The 19,295-nt window shown below is 36.7% G+C and overlaps 1 long non-coding RNA gene and 1 pseudogene across 5 annotated transcripts in view; both read right to left on the bottom strand.

Annotated features, from left to right (window-relative positions):
- The window catches only part of LOC146395138 (uncharacterized), a 547,588-nt gene that overhangs the window by 375,235 nt on the left and 153,058 nt on the right, over positions 1-19,295 (bottom strand). The gene's annotated exons all lie outside the window — the stretch shown is intronic.
- Positions 2,051-3,703, bottom strand: LOC146395139 (cytochrome c oxidase subunit 5B, mitochondrial-like; annotated as a pseudogene).

The raw sequence follows: 19,295 nt of genomic DNA, 5'->3' as shown, positions 1-19,295 counted from the left end.
TCTATAATATCCTCATACAACTACCTTATAAAATCCAAAGGCTATTTTTACTATGTAAGGGAAATTCTATTTCCTAAGAAAGTAAGTAAATATGACTTTAAAATTTAAAAAAAATAATAATAATAAGACACTTTCCTTTTTCTCCAGAAACATACCTCATTTAATGTTTTGACTCTATGGTATGAAAGGACAATTTTTATGCTTAAGAGATACCTGGGAAAATGTTTTAACAGTCCCAATAAAAAGCTAATAGCAAAAACATACCTGCCTTCAAATTAACCAATATATAATAATGGTTAATTGAATGAGCTTTAGAGTCCAACAGCCTGAATCTGAACCTCATCTCCTTACTTACCACCTGAGAAACTTGGATGTTTCCCTTGACTTTACTAAAGCTTGGCTTTCCTGTATGTTGTTTGTGGTGAAAGAGCAACAGTGAATTAAGCATTTTGCTCAGTCTCTAATACAGAGAAAGGCCTTAATAAATGTTACACATCATTAATACATGTTTGTTCAACTGAGAATATTCCCACTGAGTGATGATGTCAACTTTGGAAAAATATTATAAAATAGCTCATTCTATGTGACTTCTAAAATCTCCCTGCTGATTGAATAATATTATAAATTTATTTTTCATTAATAATTTCAGTCTTGAAATATAAGTTTTTTTCTTTGCCTCTCACTTAAAGAAATATTCAATCTTAACATATAAGGAATACTTTGAGGATGCATAGGAAGAACTTTATACCCATGTCTGGAAAAATAAACTTTTTATTAAGACACGGATTTTTTTTTTCTTTTTAGGTCCGCACCCACGGCATATGGGGGTTCCCATGCTAGGGATCGAATCAGAACTGTAGCCGCCAGCCTACACCACAGCCACAGCAATGCAGGATCTGAGCCATGTCTGCAACCTACACCACAGCTCACGGCAACACAGGATCCTTAACCCACTGAGGGAGGCCAGGGATCAAACCCAAATCCTCATAAATCCTAGTCGGGTTCATTAACCCTGAGCCATGAAGGGAACTCCAAGACACGGATTTTTTTTTTTTTTTGGCCTGATTTCAGTTCTATTTACCAATGTTAAATAATAAAAGAAAATTAATTATGAAGAGTAGTGAAACTATCAGACTTGGAAAACAAACTTATGATTACCAAAGGGGACAGGTGGGTGCATGGGGCGGATGGACTGGGGGTTTGGGACTGGCATATGCACACTGAGGAATATGGAATGTCTGGCCAACTAGGACCTGCTGCATAACACAGGGAACTCTACCCAATATTCTGTGATAATCTATATGGGAAAGAATTAAAAAAGAATGGATGTGTGTATAACTGAATCACTTTGTCGTGCAGCAGAAATTATCACAACATTGTCAATCAACTCTACTTCAATAAAACTTTAGAAATTGGGGGAAAAAAGAGTAATGAAACTATAAACAATGGTTTAAATGAGTAGGAATAGGCTTGGAGTGCATGGAAATATATAAACTAATTCCTTAATTTATGTGAAATAAAGCCACAATGTAGGTTGTAAGTCCAGTTATATTTTGGAGGCAAAAATAATTAGTCCAGTGTGCTCTGTAGGAAGCCCTGCAGTTTCCACCCCCACAGAAAGAGGCACAACTGGAATGAGGTCTCATTTGCCTTTCTCTCTCCTCCTTGACCCTCTCTGACTTCTCCTTGAATCATCCTGTCTCCTTTCAGCAGGACCTGATTCTCATTCAATTCTCTTTCCTTTAGCCTCCTTCTTGACGTGTATTTTCCAAACCTTTTTTGGATTCTGTTTTACTCCTATCCTTCATAGGTTTATTTTTAGCTCTTCTCTTGTCCCTCTACATTTTTTCCGTTATGGTTACTAACTTACATTCACAACTTCCATTTATTTCAGAAATGCTTCAGCCACCACATCACTTCTGTCTGTGTCCACTTAGATATTTAATGACACCTAGCTTCAAGGAATGCTGGGAAATACTAGCTGAAATGCCAGGATCCCAGGAAAGACTTGGGCAATTTTTTTTTAAGTTGAGCCAATGAGTAATCTTTATTAGAAAGATGGAACTTGACAGCACACTGTGAGTGAGTTGGTGCAAAGGCTCACTAGGTAGGACACCAGTTTGTAGATTCCACATTTAGGGCATCGATGAAACACACCTTTGTGCAGCCGGAATGAGATGGCGGCACTGTTGTCTTCCTCACAGATGCAGCACACTATTCACTTGTTGGTGCTGGAGGAGAATGAGGGTCTTTCTTGGTGCCTGAAGCTGCCTTTGGGGCTATAGCATATTAAGTGGGTCCAATCCCTTCCATGAAGCCATCATGCTCTCCTCTCCAGCCCAGCCGTCTGCTTCTCATCAGTAGGAAAACTACCTCCAGATGCCATGGAGCACACTGCTGCAATCCCACTGGGACTGTGGGCCCTCAGGGCCTTTGCCAGCCAGTGTTTCAGTTCTGCAAAGTAATCGTGACTGGATTTCTTTTTAAAGGAAGGAGTGAATGCCATCTGTTGACAATTAGTTGCCTCTAACACTCACCTTGGTTCTCAATTTCCCTTCTTCTGAGGCTGAAGCCCTGCTAGATCTAACCTTTTCTTCCAGACTAGATTACTATATATGAGCCTTGACTGGGTTTCTGCTACCTGCTCTTAGCCTCTTTTCTTGTTTAATTATCATTTAAGAAGGATTGCACTATAATTTGTCTTTGAAATAAAAAGTTGTTGTGTTCACAAGAAGACATGGAGATAAACTTGATATGAGTTAAAAACTTAAAACTTTGGAGGAATAACCAAAATTTCATATTTTCTTGCAAACCAACAACAAAGAGCTTTAAAGAAGATATCCACAGGTAAGTGGATATGTGTTATATCTTAGTATTGACCTATCAGCAAAAACTAATGCTTATAACAGGCAAAAAAAAAAATGCTATTGAAGACAAAAGACATAGCTAAATTCCAATAGTGATAATAGAACACCCTTTTGATGGCATGGTGATGCGCAATATCATGTAGAAAAAAAAATGGACACTAAGTGGCAATACTTTTTTAGAAACCTCACACTCAGTGTGAAGAAATTGAGAATACTTTCCCAATTTATTTTGCTTGTAACATTTTTTTTTTTAATCTACAAAAGTAATTCATGGTAAAAAAAAAAATCTTGCCTAAGTCTCCAGAAGTTCTTTCATAAGAATAACATTTTTTAAAATTCCATGTTTTTAAAAAATTATTTCATAGATTCATTGGCAGCATCTTCTTTAGTTTAGCAGTAGAAAATAACGGTGTATCTTTCAATCAATGGAATTAGTAGCCTTGATGCCAAAATGTCAAATGAATCTGGAAGCCATGTGGAGACTTTCCAATGATCAAGTGTGAACGTGTTGTCCCTTCCTCTGAACCCCCTTGGCCCAGAGGCTAATAAGACAGTAGGCAGAGATGCAGAACAAAAGGAGGATTTCCCACTGGTACTCACTTGCCCCATATCCTCATCCCAAAGTCAAACATATACTTCAGTGGTTTTCAATGAAGCGATAATGAAAGAAGCTGTGAACATGAGAGAACTGAGGTCACCAGGACTTGCTAAAGGAATTGGTAGATAAAAGCTCCCAAATACTAAGTATTTCCAAATCTCCAGGACACACCTGCATAATGAACTGTCCCACCAAAATACCAGCTCTTGTTGAGATCTAATTTGTTGGCAGAGCTCATATTATACACTCAATCATCTTACCTATTCAGAAATATTTCAGGGTGTTCCCGTTGTGGCTCAGCAGTGATGAACCCAACTAGTATCTATGAGGATGTGGGTTTGAGCCCTGGCTTGCTCAGTGGGTTAAGGATCCAGTGTTGCTGTGAGCTGTGGTGTACACTGGCAGTTGCTGCTCTAATTCAAACCCTAGCCTGGGAACTTCCATATGACGCAGGTTCAGCCTTAAAAAGAAAAAAAAGAAAAGATAAAAGAAATGTTTCAGATGCTTGTCATGAGATTGACTCAGCTGAGCTCTTGTCTTGGGCTTGGAAAAGAGGGGGCCTGATGGTACCTACGGGGCTTGAGTGCCTCCATGTCATTCAGAGATTTTTTCAGATTGTGTCAGACTGTGTTATGTGTGACTTTATCATATATAAGTACTCCAACAAGTTACAACGACCAAAGGCAGGGGATTGTAGGCAGGGGTCACAATGAATAAGTATTCTCTGCACATGTTATTTCTAATATTAAGATGAGCAGGACCCATGCCCACAAAGATGGCCAGCCGAGTGAGAGATGCTTCCCAAAGTGCTCTGCGTAATTCAGCAGGGTCTGGAGGACAAAGCCTTATACACTCAGATCTCTGGTTTTGTTAGCACATTAAAAATAATTTCGTCTCTTTGAGTGGATATACATAAATCATTGAGGCTCATTCCATGTAAATGTCAGATTGTCTGGCCAGCAAAGAACTGCATTCTTTTCATGGAGTCAATCTAAGCATAAAGTTGCCTTATCAGATGGACTTGACATTCCTTCAAGATCAATGTTATTTCATAGGACAATCCAACTGTCAGGAATTATTTCTATTTCACCTCTTGAAAATTTGATCCAAACCTTCAAGGTAAAATTCAAATGCTGCTTTTCTGAGGCTTATTTTATTGATTTGCTTCACCTTGAACACATGGTGCATGTTATTATTCATTTCCACGTCATTTAGTATAGACTATGGATATACTAATCATTTAAGGATATCTAGTCATTTAAGCCATTTAAGAATAGATCATGTTGTTTACTCAGTTGTAAACTCCCTGAGTACAACAGCCCTAATCATACATTCAAAGAACCTACAGTAACAGGTATTCAAAAATAGCTCTTAAATAAGAAGAATCAGACTTTATAGACAAAAAAAAAAAATACTTGGGAAGATTTAATAGAAATTTTGAGTCACATTAGGGAGTCTATTAAAGGGTAGCATGAAAAGTGAAGTCTGACCTGGACTCTCAATCTTAACCCTAGATCAGTGACTCTCAACCAGGAGTGATTTTAACCCTGAGGGGACCTTTAGTAACATCTGGACACATCTTTGTTTGTCAAAACTGGGAGCGGAAGACCTGGAAGGGTGTTACTGATACATGATGGTAGAGATCAGAGATGCTGCTAATGTTTTGCAATGAGGAGGACAGATCCACAGCAAATAACTATCCAGCCCAAAATGTCAGTAGTGTCAAGACTGAAAAACACTGCTCTACCAAATCAACTGCCCTTTTTCTTGTTTCCCATGGGCTGGCTAAAGTTAAGGATTTATGGAGTTTACGCAGGGTATATTCTTTTTAGGTAACCTCAGTGTTCCTGAAAAAGCCATCATCCTCCTTCCCAGCATCATCATCAACATCATCATCTTCAATAGTAGCAACACTTTATCAAGAGTAAATACTGAGTCAGTTTGAGGGGTTTTAGGGAAACCAGAGCAGGGTCTTCACCATTCTGAAGTCTAAGGATGAGAATCATGTTATGTAGTAATCCCAGAACTATTAACTACTAGGTCAAGGAGAAACCTCCAAGGCAACTGTCAATATTTCTGTCATTATAAATCTTTCCATCATAAGCACCTCTAACCTTCTAACTTCAAATATGAGATTAGAAATAAACCATTTTAGTGAATTGAAAGGTTTTTTTTTTAATAGGCAACAATTCTTGGGGAACCAAGCTGTCTGTCAGCCCATATTGTAACTTACATATCCTTTATTTAATCAAATTTGTTTTTTTTTTTAATTGTAGCCCAAGTCAAATAATGTAGTTCTCTATAGAGCTCGTCTCCAACTTTTCTGTAAAATAGCTATTCCTAGATTTAGAAACAAGTGAGCAAACATTTTGGGGACTTTCATTTTCTCACGGGAAATAATAGAGCATTCTTAGTACATTCTCCCACTATTCATCTCTTTTTGGTCACTTCCAACTTACTCATTTGTCTCCTCTTATAATTCCTTATGTTTCTTTTAACCCATGAAGTCCAAAGTGTACCCCCCCATACACACACACACACATACACGCACACACTCTTCTTGTTACAGGGCTGGTACACAGAAATGAAAAATGGTATTTTAGGCAATGAAGAAAGTTGAACTGGGAGTTCCCATCGTGGCTCAGTGGTTAACGAATCCGACTAGGAACCATGAGTTTGATCCCTGGCCTTGCTCAGTGGGTTAAGGATCCAGCATTGCCATGAGCTGTGGTGTAGGTTGCAGACACGGTTCAGATCCTGTGTTGCTGTGGCTCTGGCGTAGGCCAGCAGCTATAGCTCCGATTGAACCCCTAGCCTGGGAACCTCCATGTGCCATGGGAGCGGCCCTAGAAAAGGCAAGAAGACAAAAAAAAAAAAAAAAGAAGGAAGAAGAAAGAAAGAGAAAGTTGAACTGCATTAGTAATGAATAAGGGAGTTATAGGTTCAGATTTTTTAAACAGTTTTAGTTCAGTGAGGGTGAATGGAAGCTACTGATTCATGAAATGCAAGAATTAAGTAACAAATGTGAATCCTTTCATTCTGGAACACTCCACTCCACATCTGTCTCTGCTTTTTCACTTCTTGAACAAGGATGGTGTGAGCTTTATTGATTAGATAACCAATATCTGGGAAAATAATATTTGTCCTCTAAATCAAGTATACAAGAAGCTTTCTATAGCTCTGGCATGACTCATGATGTATTTTGAGAACTAGAAAGTTTTAAAATGTTTATAGGAAATGTCCCTTTCAGTTGTCCACTTTCTTAGGTCTGCCAGTCCCAAGTATGTTAAAATTCCGTGAATGGGAGTTGAGGAGTTAAGAAAAGAAAAAAAAAAAAAAAAAAAACTAGAAGAGGGGAAAAGGAAACACATTGTGATAGAAAGTTCTCTGTAGTTCATGAGTAAGACTTGATTATTTTTATTTTTAATGGCCACACTTGCAGCATATGGAAGTCCTAGGCAAGGGAGAGAGTCCAAGCCAAAGCTACAACTTAACACCACAGCTGTAGCAGTGCTGGATCCTCAACCCACTGTAGCAGACCGGGGATTGAACCAGTGCCTCCACAGACATAAGCCAGATCATCAACCCACTGCACCACAGAGGGAACTCCAAGACTTGGGTTTTCATATGGGCTCTCCAAAAACTAGCCAGCAGACTTGGGCTTCTCACCAATTCTCTATGGGCCTTAATGTCTTTGTCCATAAAATAAGATAAAATTGGGTTAATCTGCCACCAATAGGATCATACGATCATTCATTTCTTGGATTCCCTTCTGGCTCTAGATATATGATTTTGATGCCCTATGAAAGAGGAAGCATTAGAAGTTATAGATGCAAGACATAAAGTACTTATATCAGAAATGAAGGAGGGGTCATCACTACAGATCTCATGGACATCAAAAAGATAACACAAAGAGTTCCTGTTGTGGTGCAGTGGGTTAAGAATCCACCTGCAGCAGCTGCAGTTGCTGCAGAGGTGCAGATATAATCCCAACCTGGTGCAGTGGGTTGAGGGATTTGGCAGTGCCACAGCTGTGGTGTAGGCTGAAGCTGCAGCATGGATTTGATCCTGGAAACTGCCATATGCCATGGATGCATTCATTAAAAAAAAAAAAAAAAAAGCTAATACAAGAATATTATAGGAGTTCCCATGTGGCTCAGCAGCTTAAGGATCTGGCATTGTCAGTGGAGCAGCTCAGGTTGCGGCTGTGGCACAGGTTCAATCCCAGGACCGGAAATTTCCACATTCCATGGGCATGGCCAAAAAAAATTTTTTTTAGTTAAAAAAAGGGAAATTGTTTTTATTTTTTTAAAGAATATTATAAACAACTCTATAGCCAAAAACCTGGTAATTTATATGAAATGGGCCAACTCTTTGAAAGACACAATGTATCAAAACTCACAGAGAAATAGATAATCTGAATAGGCCTATATCAATTAAAGCAATTAAATCAACAATGAATAACATTCCAAAACAGAAAGCATCAGGCCCAGGTAGTTTCACCAGTGAATTCTACCACACATTTAATGAAGAAACAATACCAATTCTCTTTTATCTGTTCCAGAAAACAGAAAGAGAAGGAATACTTCCTCCTAACTTATTCAATATGAGGTCAACATTATCCTAATTCCAAAACTAGAGAGATAGTATAAGAAAGAAAAACTATGAATAATATTTCTCAGGAAAATACATGCAAAAATCCTCAATGAGGAGTTCCCGTCATGGCTCAGTGGTTAACGAATCTGACTAGGAACCATGAGGTTTCGGGTTTGATCCCTGGCCTTGCTCAGTGGGTTAAGGATCTGGTGTTGCCGTGAGCTGTAGTGTAGGTCACAGACGTGGCTTGGATCCTGCATTGCTGTGGCTCTGGTGTAGGCTGGTGGCTACAGCTCCGATTCGACCCCTAGCCTGGGACCCTCCATATGCCACAGGAGCAGCCCAAGAAAAGGCAAAAATACAAAAAAAAAAAAAAAATCCTCAATGAAATATTAGAAATTGAGTACAAAAATGTATAAAAACAGCTATATACAGTGATCATACCTAGTACGCAAGGCTGGTTCAATATTAGAAAATCAGTTAATGTAACCCATTACATCAACACTCTAAAGAAATTATGAATGAAGTAACATATACCATGATGATAATGATGATGATGGATTTTTTTAGGAGCTCTGGGATTACCTCAAAAAAACATACCCTTGGTGAACTCCATAGAGCACTAAGTTTCCCAGCTAATGGGAAACAAGAAAAACATTTGCTGATTCAAAAGACTTAGAGACAAGCTTGAGAGTCCAATCAGACTTCACTTTTAATGGTAAAATATAATATCCTACATAATTTGACTTAATCTTGCTTTGCAAAGCTAAGAGCTAAAAATAACAGGTATGTGCATTCCATAGAATTGTATAAGCAAAATGATTATACTTCATGAAATCATTTTGAAAATCGAAATGTAAGCCAATGTGTTTGTTTAACATAAAAATATTCAGGTTTTCATTCCAGGAGGTACAATATCAGTAATCATGCCTTTTGTATTAAAAATGTGACCAAATAATCTCTATACAAAGCTAAATTTAGGGTATGTGAAGTAAGGCTGGATTTAAAAAGCTAACTTTTATAAAATGAAAATAAAATTTGACATTTATTGGGCTGAAACACACTAAATATCATATGACTTGATAAGGAGAGAATAAAAGGGCTATATGAAATTTTAAATATATTCCTCTCATTTTGAGAATGATTCTAGTAAAAAAGGATAGAGTATAATATTTTAAATATAAACTTAAACCCTCCAAATATGAACATTGAATTAAAACAAAAGGTCCGTCTACATTAGACGGTAGAGAGAGTTTCTGCTTGAAAATTCATTTTTTTCAATCTTGTGCAAAAGCAAAACATTTATATACTACTATACATTTTCCATAGTCTTCTTCTTTTCTGCACTTATCTCCTTTTTTGAGTACATAACGTATTTCCATTTACTGAAAAACTGTGACAAATAATACTGATTGAACTAAACTTGGCTTTTATACAAAGCTACATAGGAAAAGAATACTAATAAAGTCATAAACGATACAGAAACTACAACCATTTGTCATTTGCCAAGCTACGTTTACACTCTGGCAGAGAAGGACTATAAGGTAATTTTTTCTTAAAACTACTTTGAGGGTTTATCATTACTAATACAGGAATTTTCTCCAGATCCTTAATAAGTTATATAACATCCTTTCCAAACTTTAGCCCTGCTGCATATCATTATTTATACAAGCGCTGGCCCCATTTAGAGTTAGAAGGAAAAAGGCAAAGCAGCAAGTGATATTATTTCAGTTTTCTACAATAAATTATATATGCGTCAAATCTCCAGGGTCCAAAACTGCATCACTTTGGAAGTACATGAGAGTTTTCAACTTTTTAAATTCTTCTTCCATTTAAGTTATGAAATACATATGAAAAAGTAATTCTTTTTCACATCTGATGAATCCCTGTTATGATTCCTTGGTTAAAAGTACAAAATTAAGAAACTTTATTGATTCATGGCAAAAGGATATGCCCACTAAAATACTATAGCAATAATGTAGTTTTTTGCAGTGAAGTAACTATTAAAATTAAACTATCACGTTACAAAATATTCATCAAAGATCCATCAAGTGTTAAAAACTTAGTACAGAAAGGCCAATCAAACCTGTGTCCACATCCCTGGGAGCTTACCATCCATTTAAGGTATGTTATATAATAATAATAATAATAATAATAATAATAATAATAATAATAATGGTAATGACAACAAATATATATAATATAATGCTTCTATATAATACAATCTAATACATAAATGTATAGTAATTACTACATATGCCAGGCATAGGTCTAAATACCTTACATAATATTAACTCTGTTAAAACATACAACAATCCTAAAGATGACCTCTTCTGATGAGATTGTGAATATAGTGACTTAATAGAAAAATAAGCATTGCTTTTTATAATATCTTTTTGTTTTTCTTGAGTCTCTTTGGTTAGCACCAGTGATAGATGCAGAGAGACAAATGCAGGCATAGAAGCTGGAACAGGACTAAAGTAACACAGGACTGAACAATTTGAGGTGTGAAGGGTGAGAACAAGGGTAGGTATTTAGGAGGAAGAAGATAAAGAATCTTCCTACACTGTTGGTGGGAATGTAAATTGGTACAAATATGGAAAACAGTATGGAGGTTCCTCAGAAAACTAAATATAGAACTATCATATGATCCAGCAATCCCACTCCCAGGCATATATCCAGACAAAACTACAATTCGAAAAGATACATGTAATCCAAAGCAATTCTGAGAAAGAAAAATAGAGCTGGAGGAATCAGGCTCCCTGACTTCAGCCTATACTACAAAGCTACAGTCATCAAAACAGTATGGTACTGGCACAAAAACAGAAATATTGATCAGTGAAACAGGATAGAAAGTCCAGAATTAAACCCACGCACCTATGGTCAACTAAACCATGACAAAGGAAGCAAGAATACACAATAGAGAAAAGACAGTCCCTTCAAGAAGCAGTGCTGGGAAAACTGGACAGTTACATGTGAAAGAATGAAATTAGAACCTTTTCTAACACCATACACAAAAATAAACTCAAAATGGATTAAAGACCTAAATATAAGACCAGATACTATAAAACTCTTAGAGGAAAACATAGGCCAAACACTCTCCGACATAAACCACAGCAATATCTTCTCAGATCCACCTCCTAGAGTAATGAGAGTTAAAACAAAAATAAACAAATGGGGCCTAATTAAACTTAAAAGTTCTTGTATAGCAAAGGAAACCCTAAACAAAACAAGAAGACAACCTACAGAATGGGAGAAAATATTCGCGAATGAAGCAAATGACACAGGATTAATCTCCAAAATATATAAACACCTTCTAAAGCTCAATATCAAAAAACAAACAACCCAATCAAAAAATGGGCAGAAGATCTAAACAGACATTTCTTGAAAGAAGACATACAGATGGCCAAAAAACACAGGAAAAGATGTTCGACATCACTCATTATTAGAGAAATGCAAATCAAAACTACTATGAAGTATCACCTTACACCAGCCAGAATGACCATCATGAAAAAAGTCTATAAACTATAAACACTGGAGAGGGTGTGGAGAAAAGGGAGTTCTCTTACACTGCTGGTGGAAATGTAAATTGATGCAACCACTACGGAAAACAGTTTGGAGATTCCTTTAAAAACTAAAAATAGAATTACCATATAATCCAGCAATCCCATTTGTGGGCATCTATCCAGAGAAAATCATGACTTGAAAAAATACATTTATCCCAATCTTCATTGCATCACTACATACAATTGCCAAGACATGGAAGTGACCTAAATGTGCATTGACAGAGCAGTGGATAAAGAAGATGTGATGCATATACATAATGGAATATTACTCAGCCACAAAAATGAATGAAATAATGGTATTTGCAACAAAATGGATGTACCTAAAATTATCATGCTAAATGAAGTTAGACAATGAGACACCAACGTCATATGCTATCACTTACATGTGGAATCTAAAAAAAAAAAAAGGATACAAATGAACTCATTTGCAGAACAAAGACAGACTCATAGACTGAAAGACTTATGGTTACCAAAGGGGACAGGTAAGGAGGGAGAGAAGGATTGGGGGTTTGGGATGGAAATGTTCTAAAATTAGGTCATGATGATAGTTGTACAACTCTAAATATAATAAAATTCACTGAATAAAAAAAAAGATACATGCACCCATATGTTCATAGCAGCACTATTCACAATAGCCAAGACATAGAAACAACCTCAATATCCATCAACAGAAGAATGGATTAAGAAGATGTGGTATATATATGCAATGGAATACAGAATACTACTCAGCCATAAAAAAGAATGAAATAATGCCATTTGCAACGACATGGATGCAACTAGAGATTCTCATATTAAGTCAGAAAGAGAAAGATAAGTACCATATGATGCCACTTATGTGTAGAGTCTAAGGATATGGCACAAATGAACCTATCTAGAGGAAAGAGGCAGACTCACAGTCACGGAGAATGGACTTGTGGTTGCCAAGGGGGAGTGGGGAGGGAGATGTGATGCACTGGGAGCTTGGGGTTAGTAGACACAAACTATTATTTTTAGAATGGATGAGCAATCAGGTCCTACAGTACAGCACAAGGAACTATATCCAATCTCTTGGGATAGACCATGATGGAAAATAGTATGAGAAAAAGAATGTATATATATATACGTATGACTGGGTCACTTTGCTGTACAGCAGAAATTGGCACAACATTGTAAATCAACAGTATTTTAATTAAAAAAATAAAGGAAAGGCGTTCCCATCGTGGCTCAGTGGTTAAAGTAACCATGCGGGCTCGGGTTCGATCCCTGGCCTTGCTCAGTGGATTAAGGATCTAGCGTTGCTGTGAGCTGTGGTGTAGGTTACAGATGTGACTTGGATTCTACGTTGCTGTGGCTGTGGCATAGGCTGTCAGCTACAGCTCAGATTTGACCCCTAGCCTGGGAACTTCAATATGCTATGGGTGTGGCCCTAAAAAAGACAAAAGACAAAAGAAAAAAAAAAGGGAGGAGGAAGATGAAGATGGCAATTTGGAGCTATATCGGGAAAGTGCAAAAAATAAATAAACTGTGGTGATAGTTAATCAGATTTTAAAGGAATGATGAGACTGCTGAAGCTTATTCATGGATTTGCTCTTCTTCCTTCAGTACCAAGGGTCTGTGGAACTTGCATTGTTCACTAATGCAGGGAGAATTAAAGAGTTGCTGAGCTTTGTGTCACAGACATGTATGTACACAAACACATGCACATACTGTCTTTTCATCAAGTTGTACAATTTGGAAATTCCAGGATAAGACATACAATTTGTTTTCCAATCGTGACTTTTAACAAACATTTACTGAATGAAATTTCAGTAAATTTCCCAACAATGAAACTCACTCTGCCTCCAGATCCCATCATGTCTGGGTCCAACAGTACAAATTCTCTTCATTAGTTATGCCATAGAAAACAGCTGCATATGCCCTAAGAACTCTCTGTAATTGCACCCATTTCATCATTTTCACGGTACTAATCATTACCTGAAATTATCTAGTCCATGTATTTGGTTACTTATCTATCATCTCTCTTCCCTCATTGTCAGGTAAACTTTATGATGGTGGGGAGGTGGTATGTCTTTCCCAGTGTTCTACTTCTAGTCCCTAAAAAATACTTGGTACCTAATCAATAAACATTAAATATCTGTTGAATAAAGGAAAGGATAAATGCATAGATTTGATGTATATTTTGAAAATATTATACTCTCTATTCAGAGACGTTCTTAATATGAAAAATAGGACACATGTAAAGGTAATTATATCTAGAAGGAGATATTGGAATCAACAAATTAGTATTCCTTCTGGAATTCTAATCAAATTTTTCAGTTTTAGAACAAAGTAATTGGCTCACATATCAATTGTGAAAGATAGAATTAATAACCTAAAAAAACACTTATATTCAAACTATTTATAAAGAATCAACAGATTTTTAACAGTAAAAAATCAGAAAGTAAATTATATCTTGGTTTGAAAGACAGAATCTCAGCTAAAGGTTTATGTCTCTTTATTAGTAAGGGAGCAGATACTACTCTCACTGGCTTTATATCTTTCCAAAAAAAGATCAATGGAAAGAACTCTTCTAGCTTATCTATTAGTCCTAAACTGGAATCGACATCTTTTGGCTTATGTCCAGAAACTTCAAGATTCTACTTAGTGCAAAGTTTATAAAAGATCTACAGTGGATAAGTTCAACTCAAAGTCACTGAGAATGCTCTTTGGCATCCAGCCATGGTCTCCACCTCAGTATTGACCAAAGCCCCTGAAATAAACATTGAGAGTCAGAACCGCTTGTAAAGAGCCTTTCAGAAATCACCTTTGCCCTTCTATGATTCATTCCACACCTGTCTGCACCTTAGTCAGCATAGTACCTATTCTAACTGAATGGCTCTTAAAATGATGAAGTAGAACAAAACTAGTAAGGTTCTTGACCATGAATACTTCTGTTTGCAGAGAACAGAGGACTAACTGGGTTGATCAATACTATTGTCTCAATTGCGTTATACCTAGACAGTATAATATTGCTAACTGGTCCATAGAAGCATCATTGTAAGTGTTAAATAATATAAAGACCATGTCCGTCATCAGTTATGAGTTGGAATTCACACTGCGCAGGGTGCAATTCAAAGCCACAGGAACTGTATTCTCACACAATCGTGAATCACAGTTTTATTTTAGAACAGGAACTCTGCTTTTTGACTCGCTTTAGAAAGAACATGACACAATGTGAAAACGGACATTTAATAAATACTCCTTTCTGCACCTGCGCATAGGAAGCAGGTAATAAATGCTGCTGTCTGACTTGATAATGATGATACCTGGAACAGTGGAGAGACGATAATGAATGTTCTTTGATTGATAATAAGGCAAGCAGTACAAACATGGATTTTTCTCCTTTGTCAGTTTTCCCCCAAAGAGTTCCGAACAAAAGCAAAATGTGCTCCAGCCACAGCAGAAACCTAAGACACCAAGACAACAGAATCTCTCTTATTGCTATGAGTTTCATCTTAATAATAGATATTTATATATGACTTATTACATGCCAAGCACTGTTCTAAGTGTTATATATACTTGCTTAATTCTCAAAGCTATCTTAATTAATAATATTAACAATGTGCTATTATGATTCTTGCTTTTACACATGAGCACAAAACACAGAGAGGTAAGTATCTTGTCCAAAGTTACGTTGGCCTTCCAATAGCTTCACTTTTGGTCTATTAACATATAGTGCTGCAATGAACATATCTGCATACATACATACATACACACATATATACATATATATATGTGTGTGTGTTATTCATATATATAGTATGTTTAAATATACATATACATATTGGATAAAGATATTTTCTATTGGGTGTATTTTAGATGTGAAGTCGCTGTGTCATGATATATACATAATGGCCATTTTTACTACATTTTGCTGGATAGGTTCCCTAAGTGTTATTGGCTAAGAATTCTAGTTGTTCCACATTCTTACCAACACTTGATACTGTCTGGGTTTTTCATTTTTAACATTATGGCATCTGGTAGTGAAATATCACTGTGATTTTAATTTATATTTCTCTGATGAGTAATAAAGTAATAATACATTTAGTGGTCATTTGGATATTCTCTTTCATTAAGTTCCTAAGTCTTCGGCTCATTTCTATCAATTATCTCCAAATTGACCTATAAATTACATGCAGTCTCAATTTACATCTTATCATGGTATGTGTGTGTGTGTGTGTGTGTGTGTGTGTGTGTGTATAAACTAACAATAAAATTCTAGAATTGTATGGAAATGCAAAGGGTCAAGAAGGGTCAAAGAGGTGTTCCCATCATGGCTCAGCGGAAACAAATCCGACTAGGGACCATGAGGTTGCAAGTTTGATCCCTGGCCTCGCTCAGTGGGTTAAGGATCCAGCATTGCCGTGAGCTGTGGTGTAGATCACAGACGTGGCTCAGATCTGGTGTTGCTGTGGCTGTGGTGTAGGCTGGTAGCTGTACCTCCAATTAGACCCCTAGCCTGGGAACCTGGGTGTGGCCCTAAAAAGGAAAAGAAAAAAAAAAAGTCTATTCTCCAAGTCCATGATTTTCTTTTCTGTTGAAAGGTTCATTTGTGCCGTATATTAGATTCCAGATATAAGTGATATCATATGGTATTTGTCTTTCTCTTTCTGACTCAGAGAGTCTCTGGTTCCATCCATGTTGCTGCAAATAGCATTATTTTGTTCTTTTTTATGGCTGAGTAGTATTCCATTGTGTATATATGCCACATCTCCTAATCCGATCATCTGTCGATGGACATTTGGGAGGGGGAAAGAATGGGATGGATGGGGAGCTTGGGGTTAATAGGTGCAGACTATGGCCTTTGGAATGAGATACTGCTGTGTAGCACTGGGAACTATGTCTAGTCGCCTATGATGGAGTGTGATAAGGTGAGAAAAAATAATGTATACATGTATGTATAACTGGGTCACCATGCTGTACATAGAAAATTGACAGAATACTGTAAACCAGTTATAATGGAGAAAAATTAAAATCATTATAAAAAATAGTCAATGAAATCTTAAATGAAAGGAATATTTCTAGAGGATTTATACTATCAAATATAAATGTCAATTATAAAGTATAGTAATTTGTACTTTGTGGTATAGGCTAATAGTTAAATAGGTCAACAGAAGAGAATAGAGAATCTGAATTTATGACAAAAGTGACAGTGGGGAAAGGACAGTCTATTCAATAAATGGTTTGGGGTCAGCTAATCAAGACAACAAGGAGGTGAGGGGGCTAGGAGAAATGGCAGTTTTTTGGTAGAGTGATTTTTACCAATAGGTAGAAGCTGGTGACAGTAAGATTTTTAAATATTTATTTATTTATGAAATGATGTGAGTAAATTTTGTAAGCAATAAGGCATTAGGTAGGTAATAATAACTATTGTTCAAAAGAGGAAGGGAACTGTGATACAAGTTAGTATCAGAGGTCTATTAGGTTTTCTCTGCTGTTTTCCTTCTTTTTGTTCCTTAAAACTGCATTTTTCAAAAACCTTCTTGTACAGAAGATATGAATTCAGTTTCGAAGGCAAATCTCAACAGAAAAGACAAATCATTCTGCTATTCCTCATCACTAAATTTCAATTGCTCCTTAGAAAGTTTCAGAATGGCTCTCTACCTATAATGGAGACCAAACATATCTCATAAAGTGATTCTTGATTCCTCAAATGAAAGCCATTTGGGGTATCACAAATTTACTTATCCTCTTGTTGATATTAACCAGAGATGATGCAGCTCTTTCAAAGTCAGAGAGGCTTTTTTTTGGTTTTTTGCTTTTATATAATCCGTTAAGTATAGGGGCACCCATATGATTCAACCCAAGCCAACTCAAAACTAGCCCTGAAAACATTTGCAAATTGTGTTTCAAAGCCTCCTGGTTCTCTAAGGATCCAGCTGAGACCAAGTTAGCCAGAAAGACTGCTTATTCCAGAGTAAAACCAATATATTTTCTCACTTTCCTTTCTTGTCTCTTTTAAGATAATGTTCCTTTAAGTAAAATTCTTCCAACACATTTATTAAGTTTGGGAGTCTGCAAAATAAAGGGAGTCACCACTGAGAAACTCAATCAATTGAAAGAAGATTCTCTTTGAGGTGCAAAACTTGTAGGTTTAACACCAACAAAGCTACAGGCCTTGCATTAATTCTGACAATCCTGCTACTTTCAATCAGTAACTGCTGATATCCCAGGCATGCTTCATGCTTTCATTCCTTTTAACCTTTTTTTTTTTAATGAACTTTAAATAGATAATATTCACATCAGCTTTGTGATGAAATATCTTCCCAAATGCATGCCAGGGAAATGATACATAGAGATGAATTCTGAGTTGAGAACGCATATTCATGGCACAGTCAGGGAAGAAATCCAGAACTGGATTCCTAAGAAGCAGAGAGCTAAATTCTCTGGAAATTTTTAATTCACCCCTACTGGATGGGATTCCATTCTACCTAGTTTGTGTGATTTTTTTTTTTTTTTAAGTGTCAAGAAGTATTATCTTGGAAATTAACTTTGCCATCTTTAGAAGGAGACGACTTTCTGAAATATATACAAGTATTTGTGATTCATGGAATGAGACATTTCATTATATATGTATAGCAACCACTCAACTTCCCTCTGTGATTGTTAAATCTGTGTCACATATAAATATGTATTTGATAATTTGAGTCCGAGCTTTTTTTGGTAACTCAGAAAGGAAATTTTTTAATTTATTTTTTTACCTTTTGACCCCTTTGACTCATTTTTTTCAACTTCTACCCTCTCACCTCTGGCAACTACCAATCTGTTCTATCTCTATGAGCCTGTTTTTGTTTGTTTATATTCCACATATAAGAGAAACAGTAAGGTATTTGTCTTTTTCTTTCTGACTTATTTCAGTTAGTACAGCCCTCGAGATCCATCCATGTTGTTGCAAATGGCAAGATTTCCTTCAATAATATACTAATTCGGAGTTTCTGTCGTGGCTCACTGGTTAATGAATCCGACTAGGAACCATGAGGTTGCAGGTTCGATCCCTGGCCTTGCTCAGTGGGTTAAGGATCTGGCACTGTGGTGAGTTGTGGTGTAGGTTGCAGATGCGGCTCGGATCCCACATTGCTGTGGCTCTGGTGTAGGCTGGCGGCTACAGCTTGGATTAGACCCCTAGCCTGGGAACCTCCATATGCCATGGGAGTGGCCCAAAAAATGGCAAAAAAAAAAAGACAAAAAAAATTCTAATATATATGTATATCACAATTTCTTTATCCATTCATCCAACTCAGATTGTTTCCATGTCTTAGTTACTGTAAATAATGCTGCAATAAACATGAGAATATATATATATCTTTTTGAGTCAGTGTTTTTGTTTTCTCCAGATAAATACCCAGAAGTGGAATTGCTGAGTAATATAGTAGTTCTATTTTTAATTTTTAATTTTTTGAGGACTCTCCATAATGTCTGCACCAATTTACATTCCCACCAACAGGGCACAAGGGTTTCCTTTTCTCCACATCCTTATCAATGTTTCTTTTTTCTTTTCTTGGTCTTTTTAGGGTTGAACCCACCACATATGGAAGTTCCCAGGCTAGGGGTTAAATCAGAACTGTAGCTGCTACACCACAACCACAGCAACACAGAATCAAGCCATGTCTGTGACCTACATCACAGCACACTGCAACACCGGATCCTTAA

The sequence above is a fragment of the Sus scrofa genome, chromosome 17 (assembly GCF_054392235.1).
Source record: "Sus scrofa isolate SSC_HxYL_T2T_F1_AM1 chromosome 17, Sscrofa_HxYL_maternal_Yorkshire_Landrace_v2.0, whole genome shotgun sequence".
Lineage (NCBI taxonomy): Eukaryota > Metazoa > Chordata > Mammalia > Artiodactyla > Suidae > Sus > Sus scrofa.
The sequence above is the reverse complement of the archived record's forward strand: the minus strand, read 5'-3'. Positions and strand labels throughout refer to the sequence as shown.